Genomic DNA, 19,301 nt, shown 5'->3' on the forward strand with positions numbered 1-19,301 from the left:
TCCTTTTTCCTGTCTCCTTTGCCTCTGCAGGGAAATAAAATTAGCAGTCAAAGTTAAACATGCCCAGTGGGCAAGACAGACTTTGGTTTAAGGAAAGGGATGGAGTAAGTTGTGTTAAAGCGCTTATTTGGCCCCAAAAGGTTCATTGTTGGGATACTACCTCCCACAACTAGCTCCACTGGAATTTTTCTCAGGAAAATGGAGAACTGTTTTAAGATAGACATGCCCTGTAAGCTGGTCTCAAATCAAAATAAATTTAGGATATTCAAAAAATGCCCTACAGGATTTTCCCTGTGGAGCCTAAATAAATCACTGACCAAATTTTCCAATTCATGCTCTGCTGCTAAATGGGACTTTCTGCAAAATCATGTTTTAATTTCTACATCTGAAAAAGGACTATAGGTGAAGTTCTTCACTTTGGGTTTTCATTCTTCTCTCTTCTCTGATGGTATTCTGAAAGAATGCCATTTGAGAAAAGACCACTCTTAGAGAAGAAAATTGAAATATAATCCCAAATTTCAAATAAACTTGAAACTTTGCTAAAGACAAGACTATATCCCCGGTTGGTGATTTTGTGGGTCTTCTTTTTTAAAAAATGGACCTTTTAATACATAGAGAGTTGTTAAGAGTATCCCAAAAGTGTACACATATCTAAATTTATAAAATCACTATTTTCACACCTAAAGGATATATTTCAGTCCTCCTTTAAATTGTGACTGCCCTTACTGCATTTTATTGCATGTTAATAATTTGCATATTATTAAATGTATGAAAATATATAAAAATTACATTTTTAACTATTCATACAGGATAAGCGAGAAATTGTACAAGTTTGTATACTATATGGCATACACGTGCTGTCTTTTTATACTATGAGGCATTGTTTTTTTCAGACAAGAACATCAGGAATGCTCAGGAGTCAGTTTTTAGATTTTATGAAGCACTGAGGCATTGATGCTGTTAACACTTTCATTGAAATTAAAATGCAAACCAAATATTTCAAGACCAATAACAATGGATATTCCACGAAATTGTTGTGTTTCACAGTGTGTCATAATAGGTAAAATTGGAATTTTTCTTCAAATAATCTGTCCCATCCAAGAGTTTTAACTCTCAAATAAAAATACAAACAAAAGATTATTCACTTCAACCGATTTCCCTAGAGGATTATGCATTATTAATTCCAAACTTTACAAGATTTAAGAAATTACTGGACTGATTAAGTGTGGCAAAATGGTTTGTTCCCTACAAAGGAAACAAACTTAAATCCCACAAAGTTTAATTAGCATTTAGTGGCTCAACAAATAGAGGAACAGCCTGATTCTGAAGAGTAACTGCAAAGCAGAGTCAGAAATTTTATATACTACTGGTTAACTTTGCTGTGAAAATTAGAGTGAACCGGAATTCAATCCCAGTTCTGCCACTTACTAGATCTGCAATCTTGGGTAAACCACTTAACCGTTCTAAATCTTTCTTTCCTCATCTTTAAATAGGGTTAAGAAATACCTCATAGCAAAGGCATGGTGGTTAAAAGAGATCCCATAGGCAAAGTTCCTTAACAATTCATTAACTATCATTATCACTACAATTTAGACCCCTTCTGACCATTGAGAACACATGAATTCTACATCCAGCTAAAAACCATTCTTCAATAGAAAAATTTTTTCAAAACTCAGTTTACATGGTCTAAGCAACAATTATGATAGCATGTCAGGGGCTAATGTGGTGCCCAAAGTTAGACATTATCATTTAACACAATGGGAACCTGGTAAAGATTTACTGAATGAGGAAAAAATATAATAGGATGTAATAGAAAGAACAGAGACTAAATCTTGGCTTTGACTCTTAGCAGCTGTGTGAATTTGGCAATTTTTTCTGTAAGCTTCAGTTTTTTCATCTAAAAAATAGGCAGAAAACCAGTGTATGCAACAAAGTTGTTGTATGCAAAGATTAAATTAAACAGTTTGTGTGAAAGGTGCTTAGTAATATCTCACTTCCTTAATCTTGGCATCATAGGACAAGAGTTCTAATTGGTTTTCAAGCCTAAACTTTATTCTTATATAGCAGTATCAACTCTGGCCTCCTACATAAAGTAAGATTATGTTTAGTTAAGGCATAATGTGAGAGATGAGGATAAATTCAGGTGTGACAGTAAATATATTTTAACAATATACCCTAGAAACAAGAGTAATGATTCTCAAACCTTGCAATATTGTTAGGATCTTTGGGGTAGTTTTTGCAAAATATAGTTGCCCAAATACCAGTCTAGAGACTCCAATTTTAGATATGTGGGAGTAGAACCTAGGAATCTGTGTATTTTAAAATCCCTTAGCTGATTACGACATATAATAATCAACTAAAGTCGAGTTTTCTCAAGTATGTGGGCTAGCTACAACTCAGGATGCCTGAGTTCCATTAATAATGGAGCCCAGAAATTTGAATTTTAACAAAAATCTGAAGAATATCTTGTGTAAACTAAAGTTTGAGAACCACTGGACTAGAATATAGTACAATAATATTGAAAAGAATTTTTTTCATATTTGGCTATTTAAACATTTTCCTTCTATTTTTAAATAAACATTACTGTCAAAATTTATGAATGATGGGTAAAAATTTTACCTAAAGAAAATATTAGTTTTAGGGTAAGTATTATCATTATTATTACAGGTTTCAAAATCAAAACGGGAAATAGAGATAACATTTTAAGTCATCTACAGAGGGTCTACCAGCACAGAAAAGCATTTCACCTAGGAAATGCCATGCGTTTCAGTGTTTCTTAAATGTGTGTGTTTTGCTTTGACTTAGTTTTTTATTATCCATTCCTTCTTTAATTAGAGCAGTAATGCCAATACATAATATTTGTATACTACTTTACTATTTGTAAAGAAACTTCATATATATTAACTTAATTAATCCCTACAATAACCTTGTGAGGTAGATAGGAAAGGTAATATATATTATCACACATTTCCGCCAATAAGAAAACTCTTAAAAAGTTTATGCAACTTTCCCAATCATAAGTTTGCTGGTATTTCTGGTGATATGTGGACTGAAACCTCTAGATGTAAATTTCATGCAAAACTGTGTGAAATTTAAAACTTAGGATTCATTTCTAAGCGTTGTGAATCAAACTCAAAATAGCATGAGAGTCTCTAAACTGCAAGTAGGCCATAGTCCTCTACCAACCTGTGGGTTCATCTTACTATATAAGTTCATTGTACTTTATTTATTATATGGTTAAAGAATAGAAGGAGGGTGGAGCTCAATTAACCAAAAACAAATGAACAAAAAAGTGAAAAACAAATAAAAAATTGGAATACTCATCCATTATAATACTATTTACCCTGCCTACTTGCAATTCAATCCCCTATAAGCCCCTTTGCCTCAGTTTCCTCTTCTAAAACATGAAATATCAAATAGTACTTTCAAAGGCTAGCAATTTCCTTCTCAGCTATGATGGTACTTTAAAAAGTACAACTAAATACACAGCTAGAATAATACTGACATTTGCCCAGTCCCTACAAAAATCCTGTCAAATCAACTAGTCCAGTCCACTCATTTTATACATAGGAAGTAGACCTAAAAAAAACTTACGTTACCCCAAATAATAGCAAATTTGTTGTAAAGCTAGAATTAAAAAAAAAAAATTATCTTTACATCAAAGTCAATTACAATACACACTTGTGAATAGGCAATGCCTTGTTTTCATAATCAAAAAGAGAAAATGGTCATTTTAATAAAAAAGGAGGAAGGTAATTTATAAAGGGATGTTTAGGCAGGAAGTGGTATCAGAAGCTGTTTTTCCAAAGTAAAAAGGCTCCAAATTTATTTACAACAAAGAAATGTGTAATATATATATATATAAAATATATATATAACATATATATAACACACACATATATACACATGAGAATGTTATAAACCAGCTAGACATAATCATTTGTTTAGACCTCAAATATTTGTATAGCTCTGTGCTGAATGCCAATAGAAGGTTCTGGAGGATGAATAAGACACAGACGCTATCCTCAAGAAGCTCAAGGTTTAGTTGGAAGATGTGCTTACAAACAATGGCAATACAATGTGAGAGCTGATATTGCCAAGTTATGCATATAAACATTGCTGTGGGAATATGAAAGAAGGAGCACCTCAGTGTCTGAAATGACTGAGCTTAAGTGAATATCTCTGACAATCCCTGTCTTCTCCATTTCCAATTCTAAATTAAATGCATCCCTGTTTATGCCTAGAATTGTTAAAGAATTTTTTCTATACACTGGTAGGAGAAAAGTAGTAAAGTGCACACATCCTAACTTTTCCTTGAGTAAAAACAATTTTGGAAAACTAAAATATATTATAGAATTTTGGTACAGCTACTACGAAATCAGGGTCTGAAACAATTTGCCAATTTTTTGCAAATGTCCTGTTCTTTTTTTTTTTTTTTCACTGACTCATGCATCAGTTACTTGCACAGCAACAGGGACACAAGGTGGCACTGTCGTGCTGACATTCATTTCAGGGTCCCTTCTAAATGGACAAATTTGTAAGAGGCAAAATAGACCCTATTGTGACAACTAACACGAGTAGTAATACTGGCCGCCTTCTGGGTCTACCAACATTAACACTGGCCTAAAGAGGAGTATTTTGCATTTCATGAATATCATATCATGCCTATATAGAAATAGGACATATTCTCTGATGACTTCCCCAAAATGTCATGTGTGTATTCATAGAAATGTCCAAAGGCATAGAGTGCAGCTTTGCCATTAGGAAGTCAGAAGTGAACTGCTTGTTATTGGCAAGGCAGTGGACGCGGATCGCCTCTCCATCTAGTGGCCAGTGGAGAGGAATGGAGCCATAGTAACCATGTTGCACTTCATTCCATCAAAAACAGTTCTTTTACCAAATCACCCATAGGCAATTAAGTCCGCTTGTCTGACAAACAACAATTTTTGGTTTATGGCATTCATTCAATCATTAAACACATTCAATAATACATTATGACATGTAGTTAAGCTAAGAAAAATCATCACAAAGTTAAGGTGCCTGTGCTCTCTCAAGCCACATAAATGTCTGTTATTCTTCCCTTATTACCCACTCTAACTTTTCTCCATTTATTTGTGACTTTTAGACAGAAAATGCAAGCAAGATTATCTACATATATAACTACTTAAAATCATACGGTCTTTAAGATGAAAAAATATTTTAAAAAGCTTTCCCCCTCATTTTACAAGAAGGAAACTGAGGGACAGAGAGATGGTGATTTACTCAAAGTCACAAAATCAGAACAAAAAACTAGACCTCCAGATTTAACCACTTTAAATCCTTTTTGGTATTGATTAATACCTCCTGATTCCCCAGGAAATGCTTTTTATACCACACCATAAAGTTTCTTTCAACATACCAGGAAAATAATTTCTTAAAATGTTTTTTATTCATATATTTTCAGGCTAAGGTGATATGAATGAAACTATTGTGTATAGGCCCTACCACATCTTCATATCCATAGGTATATTTTGAATGTGTTATAAGAACACAATTATTTTTATATTAAGGAATTATATTCATTCAACATTTAGAAAGCAAAAAAGCAAGTGGGGTAGGGAATAGGTGGAATGTGCTGGTCAAAATTACTATACAAAAAATGGTTTCAGAAAGCCATTATGTGAAACAAAACCTGAATCCATTCAGACTGCTAGAAGAGTTGTTTTTTGTTTTGTTTCATATAAATTATTTGACTTTATTTTGTTTTTAAAAAGGAAACACACGTACATTTATTCAGCTAATCACTTCATCTATTTTAATTCAGCATGTGATGCAGTTTGGGGGCATGTTTTGGAAATGCTTTGTTGGTAAAGCTTCTTATCAGAACAAATTAAATCTGTCCACCAACTATAAAAATCTTCTCACAACTCCGAATCCAAGAATTAAAGGGCAAAAGGTATGAAGGAAACTTGGCAGTGGATGTTCTAGAAATGTGAGATGTTTTGACTTTCTCTTCTATGATCTTCTTTGGTGGTACCACTGGAATCTGCCTTGGAGTGCAGAGGGAATTTAGATAGATATGCTTTAGAGAGATGCAAAAACCAATGCTGTACAGATAAGTCAAATGCCTTTTAACGGGAGTTAGGGAAAAAGTATTTTTATTTCATTATACTTCTAAGTTTAGAAGCTTCAAAAGCACCAACCCCTCAGCTAACCTCAGCTTTACCCCTGTACCCTCAGCTTTATCCCTTTACATTATCTCAACTTATCTCTACTTGTTTCTTAATCATCTCTAGTTGTCTCCCTTCTAGAAATGAGGTGAGGGGATAAAGATCATTGTTGATTTGGAGAACTAGAGAAAGTAAGAACTAATATAAAAAGTAAGTTATTTTTGCCTTACCTAAAGCTAAGATAATAGGTAAAAGTCACCAAGAAGATGGAGAAATTAGTAAATATGTTCAGAACCAGAGTGTATTTATTGGGCCAAGAAGAATTTTAATGTGTCCAGTATTTAAGAAGAAAAAAACCCAAAAATTTTATAAAGTCACCCTTAAAACGTATTTGTCTAGTCTATTTAAACAATAAAAGAAAGGAACATTTTTCTCACCGTTTAAATGTCCCTAAATAAGGTATTTTTGTTTATTTAAAATGACAGCCACATAGTTTTCACATACACATATATATATCAACCAGAAAAATTACATAGCCTGGAACATTTCTAGTTTTCTGCTAGTAATAGCTTTTTTTTTTCTTTTTTTACAAAGTTTCAAGTTGCTACCTGAAAAAACTGACAACATTAATTTTCTCTTAATTACATTCCATTTATAGGAAAGAAGCTCATACTATAAAAGGAATTGCAACAACAAATCACAATTTAATTACAACAGTAATTCACAGAAAATTTTTGAAAAGGTAAAAATGGCAAATATCTAAGCTAATTCAGTAAAAAACAAAAAAGTAAAGCCTTCTAAAAATTAGAGAAAATTAAAATTTAAATAATTTTAAATGTTTGATTTTAAAAAGTTTAAATTAAGAATTTTCCCCATAACAAAATAGTGCTACTATGTATAAGATTCATAATTATTGCCATTTCTACATTTTTAGTTACAACCAATTGGGCATCTTTTTGATATCCCAAAATCTCAACCTCATACCATAATTTTATATTTATTGAATGTAAATCCTTACATTAGTAATGCAATATAAAAACTTCCAAATAGACTGACCTTTTAAATGCATAATATGAACATTAAATTCATCATATCTCAAGACACAGAAGTATTCAGTGCCAAAATTACTTCCAATACCAAGAAGGTAAACATATTATGCTATAATTACCACATTTTCTATCAGAGTTTCAAAGGTAAGATTGAATATTCAGAATTAATAAAAATATGTTCTTCTTCCCTCTGGAAACTAGATGAATCAATGAACTCATAGTTCTTGTTCCTTGTCTCAGTATTCTCACTTGAAAATCAGTAGCCAGCTTTCCCCAAGTTAAGACAATTACAAAGGTTGCATTGGTTAACTGAACTACAAAACACCAGGGCTAGAGTTTCAACTGAGTGTCAAAAGATTCCAGAAAGGCAAGCTCCGTGTCCTCAAGCTGATTACTTTCAAATGAACTATAGAATTACCAAAAGGCTTGATCCTGGAGTATGAGAGACGTTATGAAGCCAAAGTCAAGCATAATTTTTCCACAGTTTAGTACAGAAATAGCATGCCACTTATTCGTTATTATAGTTGAACAGCTAGAGTGGCGGAAAAAAAAAAAAGCCCTTTTTCTTATAAGCCCTTGAATACTGTTTCTAACATAGGCTGTAGTGGTTACTACATACATGATAGTAATTATAGATAGCATATTTCTTCCCATAGCCTTATCAGCTTGCCTATGCTGAATGAGAACTAAGGGAGCTCAAGGATATTTTGATATATTAAACATAATTGTCATCAACATTATTTGATGATTAATGTGTAATATCTACGTAATAGAAAAAAAAGAATTCAGGCATTCTCGAGAATATCTAGGATATGTGTATTGCCTTCAGGCTTTTGGTAAAGAATAAAATTGATCTTGCTAGTTTATTTGACATTGGCTGTAGTTCCTGGCGATTATGCAAAATGCTAGAATTTATTTAAGCAATGGAAATATATGAAATGGGTTTTTCAAGAAAATTACAAGTTTCAAGTTTTGTAAAATACCTACACACCTATATATGACTTGAAAGCTTGGTGTAAAGTATCAAATGTAAATGCTGACTGTATTAGCATTGCAAATAATCCACAGGAATTGTATAAAATAACAAAAATGGCTTACACAGTATGAAAAAAACTATTTTAAAGGTTTGGTTTCTAATTTAATAATAACTCTGGCAGGTACACAATTGTCCAATTGCTAGTGTTTATTGTCCTTGATGGAGGGTAAACTGTTTCTATATAGGTAATACTTGATTTTTAAAAATGTCCCTGAAATAGTTACATAGCCATGCAAATGAAAATATTTAGAGTTTCTTTTCAGTGCTTTGTGACTTCTCATGGTAACTTAGATCTTCACTGGTTAAGAAAGTAAGGGATGAGGACACTATTTTACTTATGTTGTACAGTAAAATATGTTTCCCACCAAAAACGCAGCCTGTTAAAATATATTTCTAAAGTGACCTCCAAGATAAGCCAGGTTTAACGTCCATTTTCAACATTTAGACTTTTGAGGCCACCCTTGAAGCTGAAGAACCCAGGAGCTAGCAGCATTCAAAGAATATCAACACCAGTTATTCTTTTGCCAGAAAAGATCACTAGTTAGCAATATTAGCCAGGTGCTGCTGCTTCAACATATCTTGCCAGATGTTGGGGTAACACGTTTGCTCAGGGCCCAAATTTGGCTTCCTATGTGGCAGCATGACCGGCCACTACTGAGAGTTGGGCAAGTCCATGAACACATCCACTGATAATTTCTATATTTATAGAAAGCCAGAACATGTGTAGATAATCACACAATTAGATATTTATGTAGTGCCAGATTTTATGAATACGAGAATTTGTTAATTAGCACAAGGACTAATCATTAAAATTCAAAAATAGATAAATAAACAGGAATGCCATTTATTTGTTAACATTTCATGGGGAAAGTATGCAGCTGCTATCCTTTTGATGAATATAGACTTCTGGAGATAAAAATGTGCAGAATAAAAAATATCTGCAATTTTTGAAACCCTAATGAGTAAAATTCAATAAATCACTATATAGCCTTTACATTAAAAATAATCATAGTGATTTAAGTTTTAAAAAAAAAAAAAGTTTAAACTGGCAATGCTTAGCATTTGAATTATATGGTCTGGTATTCCTTTTTTTTTTTTTTTTTTTTTTTGAGACAGAGTCTCACTCTGTCACCAGGCTGGAGTACAGTGGCACGATCTTGGCTCACTCCACCTCCTAGGTCCAAGGGATTCTCCTGCCTCAGCCTCCCCAGTAGCTGGGACTACAGGCGTGTGCCACCATGCCCAGGTAATTTTTTTATTTTCTTTTAGTAGAGATGGGGTTTCACCATGTCGGCCAGGATAGTCTCGATCTCCTGACCTCGTGATCTGCCCGCCTCGGCCTCCCAAAGTGTCCTTTTTTTTTTTTTTTTAAATCTACTGTTTGGTCCTTTTCAAAGAGCCAAAGCTGATTTTCATCAGATAGGAGTTAAAAAGCACACACACGTCACTCAGTACCAAATTGTTTTAGCTACAGGGCATGGCAAAGCATGAAATAACTTCTTTAGAGCACTTCCTCATGTGGGTGTGTTAGATAACTGTCTGCTCCAACATTAAAATGAAACACACTGTGACCTGGCCAAGACTTTGGGGATCTAAACAGGCAGATATCATGTGCTGATAGGAAGAGCCCACTCTAACCAATAAGGCTGATTAATGAATTTTTCTGGCACTCTGTAGTGCTCCTGTGACGCAAGCCTTTCGGCTTTCCAAATCCCTATACAGTAGAGTACAGTGGTTTTAAGTTTATTTATGTATATTTTATAATGTCCTTCTGTATTTAGACTGTGACAGTCCCTTCCAGAAAAGGCCAAGATTATTTTTCATACTAAAAATATTTTAGATCTACTGAAGGTTAAGAATTATAATGCAAAAGAAAACATAGACACATTCTAAAAATTAAACCAAACATTAAAATGACTACATTATTACTTGCTTTTATTCTTGCTAGAAGGTTAAAGGAAATTTTCATTTTCTCTTGAAACTCTCTCCATTTTTTGTTTGCTTGTGGTTAACATAAACATACATGAAGTGAAATTTTTAAAAATATTGTATCTGAAAAGAAGCTGTGATGTATTTATCCACACATGTATGCCTTCGTGTCATACATGTACATGTATGCACAGATATCACTACATATATGTGTGTACAGAAAAAGAGAATGACTGATAAAGACATAGACAAAAGATTTCTATTGATAAAAACAGTAGAATTTTATATGGTCCTCACAAAGCTCACATAGAAAATGACAGGTGCATGAGACATGCACACTTTTAACATACAGTATTAGTTTTGAAACAAATTTTTGGGTCACAGTCGGAAATGGCATAAAGTATATATAAAATTGTATTTGATAAACAAAATTATTGTGTACCATATTAACATAAAAGACTCCCCTAAACTTCCCCTTAGACCTTAGGGAAAAAAAATCTGACGAGACCTGATTGAGCGTACTTAGTATTTGTACTACTCTTGGCCAAAGCCAGCCTATCCAGTTTAAAAAAACAGTTCAGGCAAGATAAGCAAAATGAAAGTCTCAGAATAAATTTTTTAAAAGAAGAGGTAAAAAAGTCTTTCAGCGCAAGAGTTCATCACCTTCCTGAAATAATGGATTTTTAATAAACATTTTACTAGGTTTGAACCTTGAGAATGTGTTTGGGAATCTGCTCTAGCGTCCCAGGTGGGTTAAGAATATTGCTTTATGGACTTCTTTGTGTTGTCAGAGAGGCCTAATGGAATTAAGGGGGGAAAAAGTCTGCCACTTCTATTAAATAAATAATTTATTACAAAAAGATGATTGTTATTATCAAAGATCTCTACAGATCAGCATCCATTTTCTAACATTGCTCTGTATATGCCGAAACATTTGCGTGTCTATGTGACTCAAATTTTATCAAATGAATAGCAGTTTTACTTTGACAAATCTGAAATAAAATTCCATTAAGAAGTCCATTTCAAATGGACCTTATTAAAATAATCCTTTCAATTTTGAAGAACACTATTCTGGGAAAACTCTTCAACAATGTCTGCTAGTTTGAAATGTAACTTTTCCCACTATAAAATGAAAAAAAGAAATAAAGGAAAAGAAAGCACCACAAAACTGTATTTGAAATAAAAAATATATTATTTATGCTCCCCAAAATGTTAAATGAATACTTACAGTTGTTGTGCAAGATGGCCTGATATACTTCATAGCTTCCACTTTGTAAAAAGATGGCCAGCCCCTCACTCCACCCTCCCCAAGCATAAATAAACAGTAACATACTAAAAGGAAACTGTCCTAGGATAAAAACTGGTTGTTAAGAAAGTTCACATTCTTACTAACCAAAGTGATATTCCTATAAATGTAAAAGCCCATCTGCAAAATAAAAGTTAGAAAACAGAATACCTTATTTGTTTAAAAATACATCCCCCAGATGCAATGTTTCTATGTGTGTGATGACAAAAATAATTACTCAATTCTTACCCACCCTCAGCAACTACCCCTCACCTTATGTCCAATGGCATTAAATAAACATGCTGGCAAAAAGTATTCAACCTGCTTCAAGGATTTAAACTGTAAATATGGACTTTAAACTTCAACATAAAACAAAGAACAAGAGTCTCACTTTAGTAATACCCACACTGGCAATGCAGCTAAAACTCATTGGCAAATAACTAACAAAACCGAGTTAGCAATAAATAAGGACAATATGATATATAGACAGACAGATGGAATTGCATAAACAGACAAGAAAAGCAAAGAGACAAACATACGGAAGGGTCTGTTTTAAAAGAGTGAAAGATTCTGATTTATTTGGTACTTTAGTGAGAAAAATAGATTTGTTTGTAATTATTTTTAAAGTAACAAAACTGAATCACAAGGGCACACCCCTAAGTAAGTAGGAAGAAAATTAGTAAAGGGTAGGCCTCCTACAGATGTTCTAAATTTTAAGCTAGCACTAGCTCTGTCAAACTTAAATCTGCAAATTAAAATTCAAGGAGGAAAGAATAAAGGCATTGGGGGCTAAAGGAGATGACAGAGGGGGCATTGAGGAAGCAGGAATATTTTTTTTTTTTTTTTAAGAAAGTTGTCTGCCCTACCTTCTTCCCCAGCGCTGAGTTTCTCTTCTTATAATCGGTGTCTCCCTGGAAGTACAGTGTGAGTGGTAATGACTGCCTGCCTCCCTAATGAGTCCATTTTCCTGCTCTTGATGTTGTGTATATACACACACTGCAACCTACCTTACAAACCACAGAGACGGGAAGAGAGAGAGAGAGCAAGAGAGAGGAGGGAGGGGGGAAGAGAGGGAGAGAGAGACAGAGACAGAGCAAGCGAGTAAGAGAGAGAGAAGAGGAGAGAGAGAGAGAGAAAGAAAAACAGAAAGAAACAGAGAGAAAGGCACAGACAAAGCCCTCCTACCAGACAGCAGACAGCTCTCCTTCCCCTATCCAGCAAAATGCAACTCGTCTAATGCAGCAACAGGTTCAGTATTGCCAGGCTAACAGAGTGAAAAAGGTATATTCTCTATATCATTATTGCTTGCAAATAAACAGTTTAAGAGCAGCTGGCTCCACCTTCTTTATTTATGCTCCATTATGAGGAATGTATTGTTTCAGTTCTAGCAGTACATGTAATTATCATAAATACATTTTTTGCATATAAGCAGGAAATAGTGAAATGCACAGCTTATTTATGCAATCTTTTAAATTTATTTTTTAATGTGAGAAGAATGTGAACAAATCAGCTCTGACAAAAGCCTAGTAATGATTTTAAAGTCAGAGCAGTCTTAAAGGAGGCTCTGTAAGAAACAGACTCCATACAATAGGAAAACTAATCTCAGACGAAACTGATAACTGCAAAGAAGAAATCATGGCTCAGTTAATAAATCAAGACCATATACAAAATTGCAGACTTACAAAATTACAGACCAAAACAGAATTAAGCTTAATTAAGTAACTAATAGGCTAGGACCCTAGAAGAAGGGAGATTGGCTTCTCATTTGAAGCATCTAGCTGTACAAACATCACAATGCAATGTACTCTGTGTGAACAGGTGCAATGCGTATAGTACATAGTGGTACAATGACAGAAATAAATCCCATAAGAAGCTACCATCACAATCAGGACAAGATTTCATAGAATATAGGACTGAAACTACAGCAGTTACCCTTAATCTTTTATTAGGAGGGAAAAATAAAAATAATCAATGCTTCTAAATAAACTTGCCTTAAAAGATTTAAAAAAAAAAAAAAACAGTTTTTCTTTGTCTGATACTTCTAACCAGATTTTTCCTATATTCTAGTTCCAAAGTTACGCTGTTATTATACTCCTCACCCCATCATATGCTTCCCACCCACTTTCCCCATTCCCAGGTGCCCTTTTTCCTGTAAGTGATATATTTGAAGCTATAGAATTACAAACATCAGAAAACAGAACTAGTTTTAAGCCAGTCTCCTCATCCCCCAATTTTTAAAAACTAGACTCTACTTGATGAGTCATATCTCCTTCTAGCACTATATCTATCTAGACACCCATCTCCCTTAATATATTTCTATACAGTTTGGCTATGTGTGATTTAGATGGGACTTAAGAACATTATAATACAGGTAAAATTTTCTAAAGAATATTTACACACAAATAAAAAATGTTAGTGCATTTGACTTATTCAAACCCTGCGTTTTGGCAACAATAATCCTAAGTATATTAATTGTAAAAATCATCCTTTGTATGTGGTTTTGTGTATTAACATGCTTCAAAAATTAGAATATGTCTCTCTGCATAAACAAAACTACCTTGAAACAAAAGCTTCAATTCCTTTGTTTAAAAAACTCAGTTTTCAATTAAAAATTAAATAACTCTTTCAATATATAACTTATAAATCAACTGTATCTTCACCTTATTCACAAAAATCTTTAAGAACATCAAATAAATTTGGGGTCATGTTTAGAATACAGATCAATATTGCTTTAGCTATTTTCAGGGTGGATAACCTACAGCATAGACATTAGAATGCAATAGCTACCTATACATTATACAAACTATCCTGGAAAAATTTCTAGTAAGAAACTAAGAGTCCAGACCACTCTAGTCTCATTGTAATCCACCAGTTCAACCTCTCTAGTGCTGCAGTAGTATATTACCCTCCCGAGGGTGGATGATTAAGTGGAGACAGACACACACTAAAAATGATTTAACAGTCCCCGACTTCAGGTCACTTGTCTGTAGAGAAACTTTTCCAAAATATATTTAGTGTGCCCAAGGTACCAGCATGTATCTCCTCCTCACTATTTGGCCTGGCAGCTCTGCTTTTCTACTATTGCCCTATTGTTTCTCCGAAGATTTATTAAAATGTGTTAAGAAAAATGTCAATTAAAAAACACATAAACCTCAGAGTTTGACAGATGGATTTGAATTAGATATTTGTATTTTCTGAATTTTTAAAATAAGGTTCTAGGTATTTTATTTTGTTTCATTTTGTTTTCATTAAAGGAGAAGACAATATTTGATTTCTACCAGCAGGAATCAAAAGGAACATAAAGGACCATGAAGGCTCTTTTCTAAAAAACAACCTGAGAGCTAAATTTAAAAGGAAAACAAATCTTTTCCCTTAGTAAAAAATGAGACCGGGCACAGTGGCTCACACCTGTAATCCCAGCACTTTGGGAGGCCAAGGCAGGCAGATCACAAGGTTAGGAGTTCGAGACCAGACTGGCCAACATGGTGAAACCCTGTCTCTACTAAAAATACAAAAATTAGCTGGGGGTGGTAGCACGTGCCTCTAGTCCCAGCTACTCGGGAGACTGAGGCAGGAGAATCGCCTGAATCCAGGAGGTGGAGGCTGCAGTGAGCCAAGATCATGCCACTGCACTCCAGTCTGGGCAACAGAGCAAGACTCCGTCTCAAAAAAAAAAAAAAAAAAAGAAAGAAAGAAAGAAGAAGAAGAGGAAGAGGAAGAAGAAAAATGTACAACACCTCAAAACTTTTCCCATGTCTGTACATTTTACTAGATTCAAAGCACAATAAGTGGTACATTGTTAGTACTTACTGGAATTCAAGATATTCTTTCCCTAGTTGGGACTGGAGACAATAAGGACTGAAGAAATCATTGTAATTGACTACCATACTATGGAAGTTATAAAGTTATTAAATTAAATTGCTTCATTTGTTGATATGTCATGGGGCAATTTGGTTCTGTAGAAAGATCCTAAACTGAAAGTTAAAAACTGGTTCTATCCCAACTTGATCTATAGATTCAATTCAATCCCAATCAAAATTCCAGAAAATTATTTTGTGGATAAGAACTCACTGATTCTAAAATTTATATGGAGAGGCAAAAGACTCAAAATAACCAACATAATATTGAAAGAGAAGAACAAAGTTGGACAAATGAAACTACCAAACTTCAGGACTTACTATAAAGCTACAGTAATCAAGAATGTGTGGTACTGGCAAAAGAATAGACACAGCAGATCAATGGAACAAAACAGCCCAGAAGAAGGTCCACATATGTATAGTCAACTGATCTTTGACTTAAAAGGAAAAGCAATACAATGGAGCAAAGACAGTATTTACAAGTGGTGATGGAACGAATGGACATCTACATGAAAAAAAAATAAATCTAGACACAGACTTTACACTCTTCACAAAAATTAACTCAAAATGGATGGATCATAAACCTAAATGTAAAATGCAAAACTCTTAAGACTCCTAAATAGGAAAAAGTCTGGATAACTCTGAGTTTCACAATGACTATTTTAGATACAACACCAAAGACATAATCCATGAAAGAAATAATTGATAAGCTGGATTTCATTAAAATTAAAAAGTTGTGCTCTGCAAAAGACACCGTAAAGGTAATGAAAAGACAAGCCACAGACTAGAAGAAAATATTTGCAAAAGATGTATCTCATAAAGGACTGTTATCTAAAACATGCAAAGAATTCTTAAAGCTCAACAATAAGAAAATATTATAACGTGATTAAAAGTTGGTCAAAGACTTTAACAGTCACCTCACCAAAGAAGATATACAGATGGCAAATAAATATATGAAAGGGGCTCCATATTATATGTCATTGGGGAAATGCATATTAAAAATAACAACGACATCCCACTATACACGTAATAGAATCGCCCAAACTCACAGCAATGACAACATCAAATGATGATGAGGATGTGGAGCAACAGGAACTCTCATTCATTATTGGTAGGAATGAAAAATGGTCCAGTCACTTTGGAAGACAGTTTGGCAGCTTCTTACAAAACTAAATACATATACAGTCCAGCAATTGCACTGGTTGGTATTTATGCAAAGGAATTGAAAACTTATGCCCACACAAAACCTACACACAGATGTTTATAGTAACTTTATTCATAATCGCCAATACTTGGAAGAAATTAATATACCCATTAGTAGATGAATGGGTAAAATATGGTACATCCAGGCAGTGAAATATTATTTAGCGCTAAAAAGAAATGAGATATCAAGCCATGAAAAGACATGTAGGAAACTTAAATATATATTACTAAGTGAAAGAAGTCAATCTGAAAAGATTGCCTTTTATACACTGTATGTATCTATACACTGTATGATTTCAACTATATGACATTCTGAAAAGGCAAAACCACGGAGACAGCAAAAACTCACTGTTTGCAAGCGTTTAGGGTAGAGAGAGGGATGAACAGAAGAACACAGGATTTTCAAGGCACTGAAACTACTTTGTATAATACAATAGTGACAGATACACGTCATTATTTTCAAACCCACAGAAGGCACAACACCCCAAGAGTGAACCTTAATGTAAACTATGGGCCTGGAGTATTAATAATATGTCGAAGATGGCTTATCATATGTAACAAATATACGACTCTGGTGGGGGATATTGATGACAGGGGAGGCTGTGCATGTGTGAAGGCAGGGGGTATATGAGAAATCTCTGTACCTCCCCATCAATTTTACTATGAAACTAAAATTACTCTAAAAAAATAAAGTCTATTAAACAATAAATCAAAAGAAAATTGGTTCTGGTCCCAGCATTGCCACAAATAGCTTGCATACCCTGGGCAAGTCATGCAACCATCCTGAGTTTCAGTTTCTTCCTATGCTAAAAATAATAAATTTAACAGGATGGAATTGAACAGCATATCATAATAATAGTTATTATAGCCAATGCTTAAGTGCTTACTATGTGCCAGGAACTGTTCTAAGTACTTTTTATTTCTTAACTCTTTAAAGCCTAACAATTGCCCTATGATTAGGAATTATTTTTAGTCTCATTTTCAAAACGAAGAAAAAGAGAGATTAAGTGACTTGCCTGAGATCACATAGCATAATAATAATAATAGGATTTGAACCCTGCCTGTCTAGCTTAGAGTTTATGTGCTTAATCCCTATACCATACTGTTTTACCCAATACCTAAAGATAGTTAAGGCCCCATCCAGCCATAAGATTCTGTGGTTGTGAGTCAAATCCAATAAGTCCTGATGATTTCTTACTCTATCTGGCTTACTAACACAGAATAGTGAAAATTTGCTGTTCAATACCCATAGCTCTCAATACATTTGGTTTAATGGTACAGCAACTCCATCTAAAATACATACTCTATCATGCATTCTTAAAGGTTGCATAGTTCAAGATTCAAATATCTGATAGTAATGCAAATAATTGTTTAAAGAACTAAATAATAAACACAATAAAACATTTCCTATTTTCTATAGGCTGAGAAAGGAATGAAAAAAGCAAGAATTCAATTGTAAAGGATTGGTGTATTTTGGGGGTTTTGTTTGTATGTTTGTTTTTTGAGACAAAGTCTCGCTCTGTCGCCCAGGCAAGAGTGCAGTGGTGCAATCTCGGCTCACTGCAATCTTCGCCTCCCCAGTTCAAGTGATTCTTCTGCCTCAGTCTCCTGACTAGCTGGGATTACAGGCGCACGCCATCATGCCCGGCTACTTTTTGTGTTTTTAGTAGAGACGGGATTTCACCATGTTGGTCAGGCTGGTCTCAAACTCCTGACCTCGTGATCCACTCGCCTCAGCCTCCCAAAGCGCTGGGATTACAGGCGTGAGCCACCACTCCCAGAGAGCAAAAGTCTGGGATTAGTGGGTCAAAATGAGTAAGTGCTACACTAAGTAAATGACTGCCACTGAAGACACCACCATAAAGTTAATTGTATGTGGCGTAATTAGACAATAGTTCTTTTTTCTTCTTCTTCTTCTTTTTTTTAGACCAAGTCTCACTTTGTCGCACAGGTTGGAGCGCAGTGGAGCGTCATCTCGGCTCACTGCAAGCTCCGCCTCCCGGGTTCACGCCATTCTCCTGCCTCAGCCTCCCAAGTAGCCGGGACTACAGGCACCCGCCACCACGCCCAGCTAACTTTTTGTATTTTTAGTAGAAACGGGGTTTTACCATGTTAGCCAGGATGGTCTGGATCTCCTGACCTAGTGATCTGCCCGCCTCCGCCTCCCAGAGTGCTGGGATTACAGGCGTGAGCCACTGCACCCGGCCCATTAGGCAATAATACTTAACCTTGGTCATCTGTTTTAAAATTGTATCCCATTGGGCCCAAGGACAATAGTAGGCCAGGAGTACCATCCTTAAATGGGAAAAGATGTATATCTAATTTAAATTCTAATCAACAAATGTTTAAATTTAAAACTAAAATAAAGTATTACATAAAAACTATGTAACTGGAAGTACAGTTATTATGGCTGGAGGATTTTATATGCCTCCCCTCCCTACTAGACTAAGAGACTCCCTCCCCACCATCGCCACCTTCTTCCCTTCTGCCCCCCAGAACAGAGGCCTTACTTATTAAGCTTTGTTGGTCTAGCATCTGGCAGTACACCTGTAATATAACTGAAGCTCAAAAAAGTTTTCTTGAATGAATGAATGACTAAACAAACAACAGTACATAGCATTTATAAACCTTGGTTAATTGAAAACCAATAAATTTGAGATATAAGGATGATATAAACAAGTAAACAGTGCTTTGAAAAATATATTAAGTCACATATTAAACATATCCTTATCTTAAGATCTTGTGACAAAAATAGAAAAAGTAATCTTCAACTTTGCTGTATGTTTGAAAGAA

At 34.5% G+C, this 19,301-nt stretch overlaps 1 protein-coding gene across 21 annotated transcripts in view; it reads right to left on the minus strand.

The window, feature by feature from the left end:
- ZBTB20 (zinc finger and BTB domain containing 20) overlaps positions 1-19,301 on the minus strand; it is an 816,756-nt gene that overhangs the window by 756,803 nt on the left and 40,652 nt on the right. For 13 of the 21 annotated variants that reach the window (XM_021932942.2, XM_021932979.2, XM_021932991.2 and 10 more), the window contains exon 1: positions 12,315-14,869. The exons of the other annotated variants lie outside the window; for them this stretch is intronic. The gene's annotated coding sequence lies outside the window, so the exon portion shown is untranslated. Of the gene's footprint in view, positions 1-12,314; positions 14,870-19,301 lie in introns of those variants that run through there. 21 annotated transcript variants of the gene reach the window in all.

The sequence above is a fragment of the Papio anubis genome, chromosome 2 (assembly GCF_008728515.1).
Source record: "Papio anubis isolate 15944 chromosome 2, Panubis1.0, whole genome shotgun sequence".
In the NCBI taxonomy this organism is placed as follows: domain Eukaryota; kingdom Metazoa; phylum Chordata; class Mammalia; order Primates; family Cercopithecidae; genus Papio; species Papio anubis.